We start from the raw sequence: 18,804 nt of genomic DNA on the forward strand, positions 1-18,804 counted from the left end.
AGAGTAAACCTCAGCATTGATACATGCAAATCAATTTCTTCTCTAGGCTGTCATAACCAGAAATACAGTCATTAGTATTTGCTCCTAATTTTATAGATCTTGACTTAAGACAAACTAACAGTTTTGTAAGGAAAAAGAGTTGGCTGCCTACAAGTGCATATTTTGAGTCAGTATGTGTATTAATGTGTGTGTTAGAATGAGGACACAGACCCCCCATGCTGACAGACAGCCAGACAGCCAGACAGACAAATGTCTACTTTCAATAATAACATTAACATTGGCATTACAATGACAGCAGCAGCTCTTACCTACATGCTTGTGAAGTCTGGGAAAGTGAGAGGTTCATATCTGCCGCTGCAGTTCCTGTGCTGCACGTTTAGACCCAGAAGAGAGAGAGAGAGAGATAGAGAGAGAGAGAAAGAGAGAGAGAAAGAGAGAGAGTGCAATGGAGCAGTGCAGCCCCCAGTCCCGGCACTCCAATTCTACGTTCTGAGGATGAAAAGAGAAGTCTTCATTACCAGCTGGAGACCACGCCTCCACCTCTCCCCTCTTCCCTCCCCACCGCTTCCCTCTCCCTCCCAGCCAGTAGCAGGACGCAAAGTTTGTCCCAGCCAAGAGAAGGCCGGGGATCTGCCAAAGCAAACCTTCAACCACAACCAACTGCCAGTACAGTAAGAGAGAAGGCTATGACAGATCTAGTCGAAGGAAGCACAATAAAGGGACTAGACGCACTTTTTGATCAGTGTTGTTGAACTCATTTTAATTAAGGCTTGCTGTAGGAAACGGGACATCAAACGGACTGTCGGTTTATGGGAAGGCACAGCTTGGCGCGCATACACATTTGTGTATGTGCCAATGTCGTCTTCCATGCAGCACCGGTGCGAAAAAAAGAGGATATTTTGCATTACTTATGAGTCAACTTTGAGTTTCCCCTCTCCCTCTTGTCATCTGTCTCTTGCTTTCCACTGTTGCCAAAGTGAATGTTATCCATGGCAGTCAAGAAAATCACTCTTTTTAGGAGAGCTGCATGCCGTCTGTAATTATAAGTGGGGTTGGGCATGAAGTCTGCCTACAATCCCAGCTCCGATGCCACAACACACACACACACACACACACGCCCTAATGGGAGCGTGAGCCAAACCAGGCCAGTATGCTTGCACTCCTCCACTCTGAGGCACAGCATGATAGTTGAGACTATATTTTTAGCATATACAAAACCTATTTTATTCATATTGAATTTTTAATAGGAGAAATTACATTTTCCTTGAAAAGAAACAATCAATGACAACATTCATGGCAAACTGAATAATAAAAAAAAAACCCTCAGACGCTCCTTTTCCCACTTATTTCTGTGTGCATATTACAGGGCTATTTTAAAGTGAACGTTAAACTCCTGAGATTATCCTAATTGAGTTACCGTTATGTAAATGAAGTCTGGGGTTGACATGAAAGCAAATGTTCTGCTACCATGATGTGTCAGTGCTGTGGCTTTGCCTTGCAAAATGCTCTTTTCATCCTAAATACACGCAAGTGTTTGTTTGCATCGCTGTCATGGAAATGCAAATTGAATCAAATCGTATAACTTTATGGAACAAAAGAGAGACATGAATTCGAGCCAATATGAAGAGAGAGATATAATTATAATTTATGTTGTGTTTTATTATCTGAAAGATTTGACAGTGTTCTGTTTATAGTTGTGGCGGATTTAAATGAGAAGAACAAAAACCACAGAATGGTGGTAGGCAGTCGAAAATTGTCGAAAAAAATGCATTTATCTATTTAACACTTTAAATAAGAAACATGGAGAGAATTAAAGGAATAGAGGAATACAAGTTTAACTCAGCTTTGCAATATAAAATTATTATTCACAAATAAGGCTTCAAGTGAAATAACATCTTATGTCTGTACTTCCTTTAATTCAGCAAGAATACTGCATGTAATTCCTCTCCTCACCACAAGAGGATACCTTGAGCAGCTTGTGCATTTATAGTCCTGTAGGAAAGTCTTTCAGTAAAACTGTTTGCAGTGCAAGTTTCAGAGATGGCAGTGAAAGATAAAACAAACCAAATAAACAAAAATATTAAAGATTACCAAACTGTCCTGCCACCTTTGTCGACCAATAAAAGTTTGCAAAATGAAAAAGCTATATATACTCTTGTCACATTTATGTTTACATAATAAATATAAGTTATTCAGCACTGCAAAATAACTTGCAGAGATAAAATTCTTCCAGGGTTCCAGTATCTGAATTCCTGATTCTGGCTGGGATATTTGTAACTTAAGTGTGAAGACTGGTCTTTAAATTAATTTGGATTAATAAATGAATGAATTTGGATTTGCCTTTTTGAGCATAATAACTGACAGTGTTGGGGTGCAGTATTGTGAGAAACTAATAAGATTACTTTTTTTTTAAATAACTAGTAAAGTAACACATTACTTTTAAATTTACAGCAAATATCTGAGTTACTTTTTCAAATAAGTAACATAAGTTATTTTTGTTTTTCCATTTATTAACTGACAGCTCTCCTGTCCCCATGTTAGGAGAAATTGTAAGTGCAGATGCATTGTGTAAACATGATGTTTATTGTAGTTCTAGACTAAATGTGAGCTAAATGTGACTCATCTCACTTGGCCATCTCACAAAAACAGATTCAGTATTTCAAGATGAATAAAAACTGAAATGCAAACTAGTTTGGTCAAAAGCACCGACTTTAAAAATGTGACGATACCAGCATTTCCACCTATCTATTTTCCCCAGTATAGTCTCAGTGCCTTTGAGCGCTGTTAAGCAGATTCTTAAACACCTCTGATTGGCTGATTGTGTTCATGCAACAGATACGTCCGTGATTGGCTACAATGATCAGCACTTCAATAACATACTGTAAATATACCTCTTAGACACTCTTCACCGAGTGCTTACTCAGATAATTTGCTAATATATCCACTAATAGACATATCCGCTCATAGACACCTGCTTTCAAATGCTCCCGTGTGTATCTGTGTAAGCACTCCGTGAAGAGCGCCAAAGATGACTGGTATCGTCAATTTTAAAAATTTCAGTTCCGACTTGGTACCAAAGTCGGTACTTTTGACAACACGAATGCAAACTCAGAATATTATGCAAACTTGCAATAATTAAATGTTAAATTACACATATATACTTTATGGATTTAATCTCACTTTCTTAACCAATGTCTTAGCTGCTGACCTTCGATGACACAATTCAATCATACTAATAAGCACAAAACATCACATTTATCTACAGGGCCTTTACATTTACCAAAAATAGAACTCTTTTTTGCCAAGATGAGAAAAAGTAATATAACATTACTTTCCGTAAAATGTAACTTTTTTAACGGAGTAATCCATTACTTTTAAAGGTAAATTTCCCTAAGACTGCTAACTGATATGAGAGCTGGAGTGATGGTAAGTTTTTCTGAAACAGACGGATGTAGACAGAAACACTAGTGGTTGATTTATGCGGTTATAAACTGTGATTGAGGTGAATTGTGACATTTTCCCTCTAACGCCACTGACTTTTAAGAGAATGATGATTTGACCATGTGTGCTGCATGACTCATGCCAGATCTCTAAAACAGTGTGCACGTGTGTACAGCGTGTAAAAGAAAAACAAAGATGTAATTAAGTCCAGCAAGGCTCGCGTGTGACAAGAAGCCATCAACAAATTTGGAGTTGCAGTCGACAATTTTCTGCAGTTTTATCGACATCTGGGCCAGTTCTTTAAAGAAGGATAAGTGTGTGCATCATATGACTGATTTCCTGTGCATTAGGTCTGCTATAGTGCATATAAACAGATTATAGTAAGTTATGGATGTGCTGGAGGTATAAAGATTAAACTAAGGCAGAGGCGTAACCATCATTTCAGAAGTGTGGGGGACAGAAATGTTGGGTGTACTACCAGTTTTAGACGGTAATACCAATTAGACCTTTGTCTAATTGATAGAATTTTTTTTTTATTTTCTTATCTCTTGCTTTTAATAAGAAATCAAATATACTTCTGAACAATAACCAATATGTTCCCTAATATTTTTATGACAATTTTATGATTGATTTATGTACTAGAAACACTTGTGCATTAAGTGGATTTTATACAATGTAAAAAAAAAAAAAAAAAAAAAAAAAAAATCACAGTGACAGAATAAGGCAGAAAATACAGTACCTATCAAAGGTTTATTAACATTACAATTGTAATTTTACAATTGAAATAGGCCTATGTCTCCTGCTCACCAGGGCTGGATTTATTTAATCAATATAGTAATCAAATGCAGTAAAAACAGTATTACAATTTAATAGTATTCACAAGCATTTCACTTGTGATCAAAGCTGAATTTTCAGCATCATTACTCCAGTCTTCAGTGTCACATGATTATTCAGAAATCATTCTAATATGATTTACTACTCACAAAACATTTCTGATTATAATAAATGTTGAAAACAGTTGTACTGCTTCATATTTTTGTGAAAACCATGATACCATTCAAACATTTGTGTTAAGATTAAAAAAAAAAAAAAGAGAGATATTAAAGGGATAGTTCACCCAAAAATTAAAATTTGATGTTTATCTGCTCACCCCCAGGGCATCCAAGTGCGATCAGACCTCACTAAGCGAATGCTGAATGCAGTTGGACATAGTGGTGTATTAGAGGTAAAAAATGATATAAATAATGTTCGGTTTCTAGCACAAACCAATCGTTTCATGAGCCGCAGGGTTTTATTTGGATTTGTCTATGCATATTTTTTGACTCTTATTAAGTTTGTTACCATTCACTTGCATTATAAGACTGACAGACGGCAACGGTTCGAGTTAAAAATCATCATTTGTGTTCTACTGAAGAAACAAAGTCACCTACATGCCCTGGAGGTAGGCAGATAAACATAAAATTTTCATTTTTGGGTGAACTATCCCTTTAATACTTTCATTCATTAAGGATGCATTAAATTTATCAAAGTGACAGTGACAATAAATGCAAATAAATGTTGTTCATTGAACTTTCTATTCATCAAAGAATCCAGAAAAAAAAGTATCAGTTTCCACAAGCAAATCAACATATTAGAAAGATTTCTGAAGGATCATGTGACACTGAAGACTGTAATGATGCTGAAAATTCAGCTTTGATCATAGGAATAAATGCCATTTTAAAGTATATTCACACAGCTATTTTAATTTGTTATAAAATTTGGCAATATCACAGTTTTTACTGTATATTTTATTAAATAACTGCAGCCTAGGTTAACATAAGAGACTTATTTCAAAAACATTAAAATGGTCGTCAATTAGCATTGCATTATTCATATACTTTATTGTCAATAAATATCTTGAGATGGCTTGAAAAACACACATTAACCATATCTTGTCGCAATTGTGTGTTTGTCTTCACGTTTCATAAGTCAATACATTTCTGCATTTAATTCAGCTGCTTCAGCGAATAGCTGAATTACTTCTACGAAACCGTATTGGACATTCTGCAAGAAAGCGCCCGCTGGCTTCCAGTATATTATACGAGAATGAGCGCTCCATAATGTTTAGATCACCTAAATTTAGTTAACAATAAAATGACAGGTCATGCAAAAAGTGTGAGGGACGAATTTACAGTACTGTGCAAAAGTCTTAGGCTCGTCAGTATTTTCACCCCCCAAAAAAAGGTTTTAAGCCAGTTATTTATATATTTTGCTGTAGTTTGTTCACATTTCCAAACATTAATTTTGTCATTAATTGTACTAATCCAGTGAGAATACACAGTTTGAATACACAAGGAGTGTGACAACAGCCGGTGCTCCACACAGTGATCTGATCTCACCATCATTGGCAAAATGAATGTTTGGAAATGTGAACGGATATTTCCTACTGATATACTACAGCAAAAGATATAAATAACTGGCTTAAAACCTTTTTTGGGGGGGTGAAAATACTGACGTGCCTAAGACTTTTGCACAGTACTGTACGTTTTATTAAAAATGCAGGGGACACGTCCCTCCCATCCGCCACGTATTCTGCGCCCATGAACTAAAGCCCTGAGGCACACTTCATACGCACTTACGGTCTTGTGGACTTACAATGGCTGCTGCGTGCACATGATTATGAAGTCTACAAAATCGTAGTGTGTCCCATTTGTCTTTTTAAGTTTCAGATAGGTCACCCATTGTGGTTGATATATGCCCTCGATGCTAACTTTTGCAGAGTCCTCACTGAAATGAGAGCTGCAGCAGACTTCTACTCAACAGTCAAAGAGGCGTTACGTCAAAATGCAGACTCGTAGGAAGACCGTCATTGTTTAGGGTGCCATTTGGGACAAGGCCTAAGTGTTATGATGGTCTGAACTATGCCCTGAGGAAAGCCATAACTAAGCTGTCATTTTTGAGGGGTTTCAGAGTCAGGAAGGCCACTGGCCAAGTGGGGAAGAGATTGCCCCCTTTTTACCCAGTATAGTCTCATTTCTGAACCCTGAGGGGATGTATTTTCCCGCAAGGATGCTCAAAGGGTGGTATAAGGGTGCTAAGTGTGAAAAATCTGGGGAGTTGTGTCAAAACAAACATTTTGTTGTTTAGCTGACACTGTTATACATGTAACCAAGTACAATCATTCTAGAGCATAAACTTTTCGTTTCTAGCCATGATCTTTAACCATTAGCTTTCACCAAGATCAGTCATTAGCTTAAAATGCACAGATAATGGGCACTTATCTGACCTGGTCTTGACTGTAGCAAACTGCAACTTGACTACCAACTAAATATGGTGCGCATCACATCACAGAGAACTAGCAAAAGCTGTGTCACCAATGCTGAACACTGGGCACCATACTAGAGCAAATCTGGCAGAGTTTTTGCAAAGGGACTGCAGACAACTGCTATAAAAATGTTTTTTAAAAAAGCCAGGCACACTGTACAATTTGTTTTCTTTTAAAACTGTTGTTTGTGCACTGTGCGACATCAAGGGTTTTTATGCCAGATTGTAAGATACACATCATAGCCTTGACTTTGATCCCAATTTTCCTGTTGAAAGTTGGTAGGAGGAGTCACACTGCATGACTGTGACACCAAATTTTGGACACTGCCAGAACTAGTCTGGAGCCTAAAGGCCCAGATATATTTAATTTTTCATCTTCCACTCCGTGTCCGCACAGATTTCAAAATATACACAACCGCGGATGGACATGCTCGACACATGCAAAGTACAATTGCTTTTTTGTACCAGATGTTAGAGGGCAGCAATGAGTCATATCATTTAAAAAACTATAGTATAATTAATCTGGTGCAACTTCACAAGCTCAACAAGGTATAAGGAATATCAAGGAATAAAAAAAACATTTATGGACAATACCAGTAACACTTGTGGCGTCGAGGGGTCAAAATAAACCATATCATTTAAAGCAAATTTGCTTGAAAGTACAAAACAAGAAAAGTAGCGGATCCGCCATTGCATGCAAAGTTTAGAACAAGAACCAAAACAAAAATGATGGAGAAGGATATACTGTTTTGTATTGCTCTTTACACACATTCTTCTTTGACTACTGTGCAGTACATCACAACTGTGCATATTGCCATCTAGTGAATGTCCACAGAACCTCCAGATGATGAAAATTATGTTACACTAAAGCCCGGGATACACTGCACGATTTTTGGCTGTCTTAGACGAAAGATTGCCATCGTGAAACAATCGTGGCGATTTCTGTGATCGTGGCTCTTAATCAGTGGTCCTATGTCATACAGTGAGAGAGGTTCAAAGACGCCTATTTTCCTGGTCTTGCGACCAAAGATAGCCTACGATGGTTTTCTGACAGTGTCAGAAATTTAGCATGATCAACGCACAGTGTGTTTGCTGTTGCGTGTACTGACCAGCCAATAAAAATGGGACATGAAAACAAAGCGACATGGCGATAAAACTTAAAACTGCTTACCTCAAGCTCTTTTCCCTTTTTCTTTCGCCACTTCCTTTTTATTTCCAGCACACATAAAAACTACAACTGTCAAATTGTGATTCAACATGGTGTTTTGTTTACCACTAGCGCATGCTGATGTTTTATTATCCCATAGAAACTTGCATCGTAGCCTACGAGTGTCACAGTTCCCTCTGTTCCCGGACTCGATTCCCCATGATCCTCCTGTTTCCACATCTGCACTCACTTCCTCGTCATCTACCCATCAGCATTCATCACCTGCACCTGGACTTCATCATCTGCACACCCTTTATAATGGACTCACTCCCTGCACTCCTTTGTCTGTTCTTGTTGTTGTAATGTGCGTTTCTCTCCTTCATCTATTAAAATACCCTTTACTGTGGATATCTGTATATGCCTCATCTCTACAGCACCATACACCGTAACAACGAGTCAACAGGTGTCATCATCATACAGTCTACATGCGTGTCGTACCCAAGTTTAGTAGATCCATGTCGCACAGTGTGATAAAGTAATGATCTTATAGGATTGCTAAAATTATGCAGTGTATCCAAGAGTTAAGAATGCAGATTTTGCTCTGTGACAGAAAATGTTTTAGGATCCCTGAAATTTGTATCTGATGCAAAACTGTTGCCAAAACTTACAGCGTTACCCCAACTTTATACTTTCGTACCTTCTTAGGTGCGGCACTTGGAAGCCACCATTAAATGTGTTGCTAGGCTTTTCTTAGAAGAATGCAGCACATTACTTGATTATTCCTTGGAATTGCCCTTAGTCTTTAGGCTTTGGAAAGTAAACAAAAGCTGTTGGGGATCCTAACAAACAAGCCCACGAACACTGTTAGTAGTAGGTACTTTTGTCTTGCAAGGAAAGTGGCCCTGATATTTGCCCCAGTACCCTCAAATCAATGCAAGTTGTAACCAGTATAATGTCAGGAGAAAAGAATCTCTCTCAGCAGGTCATTACTCATTGCATGAACAAATCTAGAGGGACACTCATGACATCATCAGAGACACCCTGATGTGAGAGAGATTACGAATACAATCAGTCAAAATCTTTTGCAGATACCAGTGTAGCAGAAAATTGTCAGGAGTCTTGGATACACTGTAACACTTTGCTGGTGGATATTCTTTTGAATTCTCATATAAGTTAGAGTTCAAAATGTTATTTCACAAGTACAATAATAGTTGAGCCCATCTTGACAACATTACACTGGCTGCCTATAAAAGCGTATATAAACGGCAATTCTGTTGCTAGCTTAACAAAACTCTAATAACCTAGTCTCACAACATCCGAAAGATCTCTCAAAGCTCTATTGTGTATAACATCATCTGCACCCACAGGATTCAAATCTATTATTCCAAGTACAAATTGGATGAAAACATTTTGAAACAAAATGAAGGAATTCCAATATGCAGAAATCAGAAACACTCTTAAAATTTAAGCCAAAATGAATAACTTCTCCTGCATTTGGTTAATGTGACTCTTACAAAACAATAATTACTCTCTACACTCATAGAAGAACAGCTGTATTAGTATCCAAAGAAATAAACTGTCAACCCGACCCTTACTCAAGATTGTAAACTGTGTTATGGTGGGTTGCTATGGTCTCAGGGAGTTGCCCCCTGCCTCAAATATTTGCTGGCCTGACATAATTAGGTCTGCTGGAGTTGTCCTGGTGCACGGCTGGAGACCCAAACTAATTAATTGTCTTGCAGTGTAATTACCTAAATATCTCATCACATCTCCTCCCTTGCCTTTGGGGAACTTGCCCTTGAGGTCTATCCAACCTCACACAGCTGGCTGAGCCTGCAGTAACATCAAGTGTGTTTGAGTTTACTTCTTTATGCCAGCACCCCACACATGGATTTGCTAGCACTTGATACTTGCACCATCTGCAGCTATCAAACTCCACACAAATCGACTAAATAGCAAATGGCCCGACAAAGTTATTCATACAATGAACTGTAAATAAAAGCCCACATTCAATTACATTATAACCAATGACTACACTCTAAAAAATGCTGGGTTAAAAACAACCCAAGTTGGGTTAAAAATGGACAAACCCAACTTTTTAACTCAGCATTTTTTAGAGTGTAGCTATAATTAAAATGGACCTTGTATCCTTTTTTGATTTTACCTTTACTTTAGTGTGTAATATAACCGTTTGTGCATTTAAACAATCTGCAAAGTAAAAAGTAATACCACGCCAAAGGAAGTGAATCTCTCCAACAGAGAACACTTGTCTGAGACATGCGTGACATTATTTCAGTGATGTGGCTTTGTCACCATGTACAGAATGGCTGCCTGTTCGCTGCTTTGGCTCAAGCTCAAATGAAGGTAATTTTAAAGGATTAGTCCACTTTCAAATAAAATTTCCCTGATAATTTACTCACCCCCATGTCATCCAAGATGTTCATGTCTTTCTTTCTTCAGTCGAAAAGAAATTAAGGTTATTGATGAAAACATTCCAGGATTATTCTCCTTATAGTGGACTTCAATGGCCGCCAAATGGTTGAAGATCAAAATGACAGTTTCAGTGCAGCTTCAAATGGCTTTAAACAATACCTGACGAGGAATAAGGGTCGAAAAATGTTTTAATCAAAAACCTTAATTTCTTTTCTTTTCAGTTTTTGCAGTATTATAAATTAGCTAAGCCATTTGACTGCATCTTATGTGAAATAGAATGAAAATGTCTGATTCCAAAAAATCATCCCTCCTAAAACATCCAGCATTGCTGGTCACCAGCATAAATAATAGCCCCGTTTCCACCGCAGGAACTTTACCCAGGAACTAGGGACTTTGGGCTGGTACTCGGTGTGTTTCCACCGCAGGAACCAGGAACTAAATAAAGTTCCGGGTAAAATTTCCCCCTCAGAAAAGTCCCTGATGGCGAGGTGGTACTTTTTCAAAGTTTAGGAACTTTCGGGGGTGGGACTAGGCGCTGAACATGCTGATTGGTCAGATTCACGCCGCATTTGATTGGTCGACTCCACGCAGCAGCAAGTCGGTTATGCGAGCTTTGGATTGTGCACACTGGAAAACGATGCCGAGAGAAGTTGAAAAAACTAAAGCAAGATTACAAGAAAATAAAGGATCACAACAATATAAGTGGTTCCGATCGGCGTACTAACAAGTGGTTTGACCGCCTAGATGCCTGGCTAGGACACAGACCGTCCTTTTCTGGTTCAGCGGTGACAAAAGACTCCGCTACTGCATTGTTTGCCATGCCGGAATCCAATGAACAGTGGGTTAAAGGTAAATAAATATATGTATATATCACATCTAAATGATATCGTCTTAAAGTCGTTGTAGTAAAAATTTTTACACCATGTTTTTCCAGACGAAACGAGTGGTCCGTCACTGACAGGAAGAAACAGTCGCGCGCAGTACTACGTCACCAGACAAATTAGCCTAATCTTCACTGTACTTTAGACCACGTGGAAATGCAGAAGGCAACAGGTCTAGGGGGGGGCAAAAAGTTCCTGGGAGAAAAGTTCCTGGTACAATTGTTTTCTGGGTAATTTCGGTGGAAATGCGGCTTATGTTTTGCATGCTGGTCCCCAGCATGGGAAGTGGGAGAGGTGGTGGAGCTCAGTTTTGCTTGAAAACAGCATGACTATGCTAGTCAACCAGCACTATACCAGCTCTAACCAACATAAACCAGAATTAATGTTGGTTTATGCTGGATTTTTCAGCAGGGGTGCTTATATTGTAGATGATCGTAAGGATCATCTACAATATAAGTACCCCTGCTGAAAAATCCAAATCGTTGTGAACTTTTAAAAGTGCATTACCACATAATACAGGTGACCTCCAGGCTAACAGACATGAGCTAAAAGTATCTAATTTTGCTTTTCTGGGGTTTTTAAGAATACCTTACAAATTATACACACAGGCCTCATTAAATCCAAATGAGTAATAATATAAAGAAAGGTGAAGCTTTATTGACATTTTAGAGGCCCTTCGTAGGTGTTTTGGCATGAAAAAAATCAAAACAAGATTGAAGAGAGAATGATCCTGTGCATATACAGATACTAATACTGAAATTCCACTGTAATCTCCAGCTAAAGTTTGAGAAGGTTTTACCTAACCCACTAAAACAAACAGTCCGCTAATGCACCACAACTACACAACACATTGACTTTCTTTTGAAGCATTTTTTTTTATTTTTTTTATGAGAATAAGATGTTAAGAGCTGACATAGAATTCACTGATTATGCAGCTGAAGCGCAGGTACAATAATTCTGCTAATTCTGCATATTTTTTTACTTTCTTCACATTAATGGAACTCTGATGCTTCCGTTTAATTTCAATTATACTCAAATGTAACGCATTCAAGTGGAAAACCAGGACCTCTAATACACAGTAATGATTTGGTTTGGCCAGTGCCAAAACTGCCCAGCTTGTTTTGGCAAGAGTTGATGCAAACTAAATGCATTTTAACATTATTGATGCAGTCCAAATAAAATCAATATTAAAGTTAATAAGCCATGACTTTTGCTTTATTAGAGAGATTACTCTGGATTTTCATTTATTAGGTATAAACCACTGGACGTCTTGACATGCATCATTTAATCTTAACCAGGGCATTTCCATTCCACAACAGTACAGTGTTTTTTGGGGTCATTTACATGTTAGCATATTGTACAGAGTTGGTGAGACTGAGAAAGACAGAGAGAGAGTTAGGGAAGGGTGTTGAGTCAACACTGCCCCCTCTAAAAGAGCCCATTCATGACAGACCATCTTGCATTCTGCTGCTATTTACAACAGTCCAGGGTTTCTTTTAACTCCTGTCTTCACTGGCGTTTTCATAGTAACCTCACCCGACAGCAAACTCACTGCAGAACACTCTGCACACACACACTGCACTATTTCCATACGGGTTCAGTTTAGTCTCAGCAGTGTGGATATTAGACTTAACCAAACCATAATGTCAATAATGCTGAGAGGAGACAGACCCACTCTCTTTACTACCCATAATTCCAGCACATTATTGGAAATTTTTCACTCAAGCGTGACTCAAATAAGAGCAGATCTGGAACACACTCTATGAAGCCTGTATATTTAATGCATTTTAAAGGTGCTCTTAGTGAATAGACATTGCACTCTGTTGTCATACTCACTTCTTCTTGGCTAAACACTTTAAGATTATAATTAATTTCAACATGATATAACGCAAATAGTTTACGTCACAGCTAGGAACCAAGATTTGCTAACTGCTACTGCTAATCGGCGGCTGAGATATTAGGGGGAGGGACATTTCATTCTAGGCAGCATTTGCTTGGATGGCAATTTAGACATGCCCATGAGTGCAGGATGAGTCAAACTAGGATTTAAATGCATATAAATGATAAAAGAAATTTCAAGTTTTAGGAGTGCACTAGCATACAGATCTCAAAGCTAATAAACATGGACAAAAAGCTACAAAATCAATGCATTATATATACACAATACATGCAGGCTCCATAAAAGTGCTTACTATTTTCACGTGCAAATAAAAAGAAGGAAAGGTGGATCTAATTAATTTTTCAAAATTCTGAAGGCCATTTCATGTTTCCAATTCCCAAAAAAGATCACGGTACAGCAGTGGCTTGCAGGCCAAGCACATCATTCATACTTAAAATAATTTCCAGTTTAAACATTTGACCTTTCAAATTGCAACCAATGATTACCAGACAGTTTACATGACATACCATTTCGTGATCAGTAAATAATGAAAAGCAGCAAATTTTTAGTTTTGTTTGAACTATTCCTTTAAGAACTGGATTTTTTCATACTGGTGATTCTGTAACATTATTACATTGACTGGATGGGGATCTCGGCATGCAAAACATACATCCAGGGGTTAAATTGGGCCGGGGCCTTACAAGGCTTACAAGGGCTCGACATACGCTTGTCCGGGACTGTGGAACAAGTGGATTTTTTGAAGTGAAAGAGAATTTTACTTCCCTGACCAGATAAAGACAAGCACAAAACCAGGCTTAATGTCGAGCACTGTATTTTGTATTTATATTCTGTCCTTTAATGGTAGCATCACTCTTATATTTGATACTGGCACAAAGGAGAAGGCAAGGCCTACAGAAAGATTTTATTGTCATCAGATGTAGCTTTCACACTACCAGCATCTATAGAATGATTTTGATCAGCATTTTATTGTTCATAGCAGAGGGCTCTCTCAACTTGTTATATTTTACAGTTTGTCAAATGATACGATTTTGTAGTCTTTGCATACACATGCACCCCTCGAAAGCCTGAAACCACAGAGCCCCCCCACATAACAAATCCCAATTTAACCCCTGTATACATCCATACCTTTTTCTCCTTACTAACTGCCTATGACAATAAAAATGAACAACGATGCATTCTTTAACTCCTTCAGTCTCGTTTAATAGAGCCCATCTGTGTAAAACAATAACTACTTGAAATTTCAAGACAATTTTAAGCAGTTTGGTTCCTATTTTGGGCTTGTAAAAGCTGCTAATCTTAGCTCTGTAAACTCCAGATGTGTGTGTGGCCTAAACATGCAAAGAGAAAGAAAGGGATTTGGGAGCAAAAAGCCAGGAGAGTGTTAACCTTTGGATCTGTTTCAAGTTTTTTGGGATTTATTAGAGCCCACGGAAATAATAGACACACAGTAGGTCTTTGAATACCACCACACCCACTGCAGTCAAATCAAGAGGGTGCCTTCACAAGAGGAAAAAAAAAATTCTGAATGACAGACAAGTACATACACATACCCAAATATATATACCCCAAAAATTTATTGAGCCAATTTGGCATCTGCTGTACTCACAAGTCAGTGGGTGAAAAGAAATAGCCTGTTGTTGAGACTGAGCTTATGGACAAGACAAGAGACCCATTCAACAATTAAACACTGCAAATGTGTAAGTGCAAAAAGATTGCTTTTTTAAACTTTAGATAAATAATATAATATTCAAGTTGCTTAAAAAAATTGCTTACTGAATTTGCTCCAATATGCGTTTATATACTGTGACATCACACCTGGTGACATCACTGTGACATCATCAAACAGACATCATGCTCCCCAAAAACTACACAAACCATAGATATGTGCTCTCAATGTCCATATGTCTCCCAGAATCATACAGGATGTGTATGAACTCACACACCGCCTCCAGTAGGTCTGTGTGTGGGTATGTGGTAACAATGGTCTGTGGGTTACTGCCGGCAGCTTTACCTCGTCATCCATATAAACCTTTAATATGAGACCTTTAAGCTGCAATCCACCATCTGAAGTTAGTGCACCCTGTAATTGACCTTAAAAATACTTTCTGAAGAGGTCGGAGGCAATGTCATTGGCCAAAGGCCCATGCAGTGGCTGCCTTGCCAGAGCCCAGAGGAGGCCTGGGAAGGCATAGGAGTGTATATTTAGTGCCCTGTCCTTTGAATGGGAACAAGAGAAGTACAAATAATGCCCGTTTGTGCATAAAACCGCCCGTGTTCTTCCTGAATTGTCCCGTACGGAGACACGCTCGTGTTTCTCCCAGGGGGCACCATGTCTGTAGAGTTAAATTCATCAAACCGTTGAACGTGGCCTCGAGTTATCATAAGTCAACCCTTCATCTCAATAGACGACTATTCATTTCTCATGGGCACTGGAGGCAAAGTAAAGGTCAGTTCAAGTCTCATATCTCTTTCACGGCATGTGTGAACGCGACACCTCATATTTGTGAAAGACAAAAAGGTCTTTAACTTTCCATTCGAGCAAGAAAGGCTTTAAACCACACCTTAAATTCCACAACTTCTCTGTCAGGCCGTTAAATTATTCTCCATTACATAATTTGTGGAACAGCTTATAAATTTAAAATTGAAAGCACATCACTGTGCAAAAGTAGAATTTAATAACTGGGTGAATCTCACGAAACCTGTCAAGTAAGCAGGCCTGGGTTATATTTCACACCCAAATTAAATGATTGAAGAAATAACGTAAATATATATATATATATTTTTAAAGAAAATGAATCTCCTTTATAGCCCCTAAGACAAAACACTACTGACAAAACCATTGCTTTTTTTAATGCACTGGCCAATTTTGAGACTTTGTGCCATTTTTCTTAAAGGGATAGTTCACCCAAAAATGAAAATTTGATGTTTATCTGCTTACGCCCAGGGCATCCAAGATGTAGATGACTTTGTTTCTTCAGTAGAACACAAATGATGATTTTTAACTCCAACCATTGCGGTCTGTCAGTCTTATAATGCATGTCAATGGGAACTCCATCTATAAGAGTAAAAAAAACAAACATGCACAGACAAATCCAAATTAAACCCTGCGGCTCGTGACGACACATTGATGTCCTAAGACACGAAACGATCGGTTTGTGAGAGAAACCGAACAGTATTTATATAATATTTTACCTCTAATACACCACTATGTCCAACTGCCTTGCACATCTGGTGTGTGAGGTCTGAATGCACTCTGATGCCGGAAGTGATTGCTCGCACTCAGACATATACACGGAAGCGATCACTTCACATAGTGGTGTATTAGAGGTAAAAAATTATATAAATACTGTTCGGTTTCTCGCACAAACCGATCGTTTCGTGTCTAAGGACGTCAATGTGTCGTCACAAGCTGCAGGGTTTAATTTGGATTTGTCTGTCGTGTTTTATTTACTCTTATAGTCCAAGTTCCCGCTGACTTGCATTATACCACTGACAGACGGCAGCGGTTGGAGTTAAAATTCATCAATTGTGTTCTACTGAAGAAACAAAGACACTTACATCTTGGATGCGCTGGGGGTAAGCAGATAAACATCAAATTTTCATTTTTGGGTGACCTATCCCTTTAAGTCACTGAAATAAGGCCAAAAAAAGTATATTAAATCTGTGTTCACAAGACTTCTGGTTATTGGAGGTTGCTTCAGAATTCTGTAAAAATTATGCTGAATACTCTTTCATATAAAACAAAAGAGAGATTTAAATTTTGTAAGACACTTTTTGTCAAGAAACACAGTATGCGTGGAGGCGTGAATCATCACTGAATAATGGGTCATTTACACCTGAGAAGACAAAAAAATTGCATAATAATGACCTGAAATGACTTGCATATTAATGAGGCCTTTCAGTCAGGTAGGCTGTGAAAAAACCCTCTGTAATCATGTCTCAGCTCATCATAAACAGCAATACTGTGAAATATTATTACAATTTAAAATAATGGTATTCTATTATATTCTTTAAAATATAATGTATTTCTGTGATGCAAAGTGTCTGAACAATTATGTTACCTCTATGGCATTTCATATAGGCTTTTAGCTTAAAAGCATGCACATTTGGAGAAATATTGATGGATTCTTATATATTTATGTCAATTTTCTATACTGAGAAGTAATATTTATTGTCATCACTATGAGTGCTGAATACAGTGTTGTTTTAATTCATACTTGCAGCCGGAGGGCGCTCTGTACACCTTTAGGCCACAAATTCATATAAAGAAGAAAAGGAACTAGGAACTAACGGCATGTCTTCTAGAGATTGCTAGCCATGGCTTTAACATCCAGATAAACACTTTTCAAGACAATAAATAGACGATTGAGACGATGTATACATGTATTGCATCTGAATTTGCGTCTGAATAGCGCTGGCCACATTAGCGGGTAATGAGCTGAATCGCAGACTTCTGACATGGCTCTCTTTTCATACAGATTACATAAACACAGAATGTTTGTTTTCGATTTGACTTGCACGATTTAAAACCTGACATTTCACATAATGACATAAGTGTCATTTGTTTGTCATTAGTATTCATAAGTTACAGTTCATTTTCTGAGAACTATCAGATTGGACTTTTCAGAGGGAGACGAGAGATCACACATCATGTTAGTTTTCTTTATTTTACAAAAAGCACAACATTGTGTTTTTATTCTGAGTGTACACAAATAAAAGAAGACATTCTATAGTTTCAATTGATATATTACCCATATCTCTATGACAAGAAATGACAGAGTATTTTAAGTCTGTTTTGCTGCAATGTGAAAAAAATCCTGCAAAACGTGCCAACGCGTTTTCAGATCTCAGGGAGTTAAACAGTTTCTAAATGAATGCTGGTGGAAACTTGCGTTTCTTTTTGTTGTACGTTGTGAATGGTGATGATGATGGAGAATACAGGTATACTTAATCCACAGGTTTCAGGCACGAAGACGAAGGAGATTGTTGGAGAGGTGTAAAAGGAATACAGCCATTGATATCCATAGTGTATATATATATATATATATATATATATATATATATATATATATATATATATATATATATATATATATATATATATATATTTCTTTTTCTGATGGGGCACATCAACTGTTTGGTTACCCATATATAAATATATTCTGTTGTGATGATAGAATTTCATACAGGTTTGGAACACCTTGAGGGTGAGTAAATGATGACAGAATTTTCATGTTTGGGTGAACTATCCCTATGAACAAGGTGGAGAGTGAGCGATGTGTAAATAAATGTCATTATAGTGTTTCCAAAGTACTTCCTTTAATTTATGATAATTTAATAAAAAAATATATTTTTTGTTTTTAATTATTTTTTTATTACATTCATGTGAATCACCATTGAGAAAAATAGATAAATAAACACATAAATAAAGTTATTCTGATTTTGGGATGAAATGTGACATTTTTGTGAGATTCACCCACGCACACTTTCGGATGTCATAATAAATAACTGACATCATGCGTAATTACTTAGTCTACTCATAACAACAATGCCCTCGTTTGATTGGGATATAATTACGCCTCTAGCAAGGCAACAGGAAAAGTGATAGAAGATATGATTTACTTGTGAGAAACTTTCTGAAATCATCTGGAAAATGCCCAAGTTACACTACCCTTGAGGCCAACAACAAAAACTTTCTT

At 37.7% G+C, this 18,804-nt stretch overlaps 1 long non-coding RNA gene across 2 annotated transcripts in view; it reads right to left on the reverse strand.

Annotated features, from left to right (window-relative positions):
- Positions 1-333: 333 nt before the first annotated feature.
- LOC137015380 (uncharacterized) overlaps positions 334-18,804 on the reverse strand; it is a 232,803-nt gene continuing 214,332 nt past the window's right edge. For both annotated transcript variants that reach the window (XR_010893952.1, XR_010893953.1), the window contains exon 3: positions 334-489. This is a non-coding gene — a long non-coding RNA (uncharacterized lncRNA). The remainder of the gene's footprint in view (positions 490-18,804) is intronic.

Source organism: Chanodichthys erythropterus, chromosome 24, assembly GCF_024489055.1.
Source record: "Chanodichthys erythropterus isolate Z2021 chromosome 24, ASM2448905v1, whole genome shotgun sequence".
Classification (NCBI taxonomy): domain Eukaryota; kingdom Metazoa; phylum Chordata; class Actinopteri; order Cypriniformes; family Xenocyprididae; genus Chanodichthys; species Chanodichthys erythropterus.